The sequence below is a fragment of the Phyllostomus discolor genome, chromosome 4 (genome assembly GCF_004126475.2).
Source record: "Phyllostomus discolor isolate MPI-MPIP mPhyDis1 chromosome 4, mPhyDis1.pri.v3, whole genome shotgun sequence".
Classification (NCBI taxonomy): Eukaryota; Metazoa; Chordata; class Mammalia; order Chiroptera; family Phyllostomidae; genus Phyllostomus; species Phyllostomus discolor.
In genome coordinates, this window is record NC_040906.2 from 151840200 (window position 1) to 151841397 (window position 1198).

The 1198-nt window shown below is 47.2% G+C and overlaps 1 pseudogene; it reads right to left on the reverse strand.

The window, feature by feature from the left end:
• Positions 1–305: 305 nt before the first annotated feature.
• On the reverse strand, positions 306–976 carry LOC114495564 (annotated as a pseudogene).
• Between the last annotated feature and the right edge of the window lie 222 nt (positions 977–1198).

Here is a 1198-nt window from a genome sequence, read left to right on the forward strand (position 1 = left end):
CTGTCTCTTTGAACTGGATGGGCTTTTAGCAAAGGGCAATTCACAAGTTTGCTCAGTCTGACTGTTGCTGGACAGCTGTAAGGGGGAGTTATTCCCCACAGAGCTAAGACCTACCTCTGCGTCTTCCTCACAGAGGGACAGAAGTTAGAGGGGCTCACTAAATCCTCTCTGATGGGTAGCAGGAGAAAACAGCAAGAATTCTGAGAGCCTCTGCAACCAAGTGATCTGGACACTAGTCCTTGCTCACTTTTTTCACCCCCAAATCAATATACGGCTTTTATTGCATCTTTTAAATATCACAAATAAGTGTGAGGAATCATTCTGCCTCTTGTTCTTTCTATAGCTGGGCCACTTAGATTTTAGTCATCCGCCTGCTAAACGATCACTTATTCAGAAATATAGATCCTATCCAAAAAATTTTGAACCTTGTTTTAACTGCTGTGGCTTGCTGAACTAATGCAGCTGAATTCAATACAAGTTCCATGTCATTTCCCTCCAGAATCAACGCATCTTTCTGGGCCTGAGATACTGAACAAGTGACACCTGACCTTATCTGAACCCTGCAGATGTGATTTTTGCCCAAGAAATTTCTGATTTCACCAAGAGAACCATCATCCTGAACAATGATGCTGATGAGGGGGTGAGACCTCACTGTGTACCGGAAGCCCAGCGCATCACGTTCTGTGCACGACTTCAGGCGGTGCAAACGGCAGCCAGTTCCTTCCTATTTCCCCGCCACTTGTCAACCCAGAGCCTCTTCCTGTTCTTTCCCAGGAGACAATGTTCTACATCCATGTGATCGAAGTCGCTGTGCAGGTGTCTCTGGGGCCCTTCACAGCGACTGTGTGTCCCTTCAGAGTGATGGCGACGTTTTCTAGGATGTAGACGTCTAATTGCTGAGAATGGTCCTCATCTTTGCAGTAGACACTGCAAAAAAGCTCCCTGCTCCCTTTTTGCTACTTTAGCAGATCCCCACCCACACCAGCAACACACTGTAGGAACTGGCCAGGCATGAACACGTAACGGGGCTTCCTTGGCCCAGCCTCCAGTGTACCATCCTCCAACGTAAAAGCAAAAGTTTGTCCTGCATTTAGTCTCCAAGAGCTTGAAGTTTTCTCTGTGGCTGGATGTAAGCATCGTCGCTAGGTCCCACCGACTCCCTTTATCCCTACCAATCTATTATCACATGAGCTAGAGG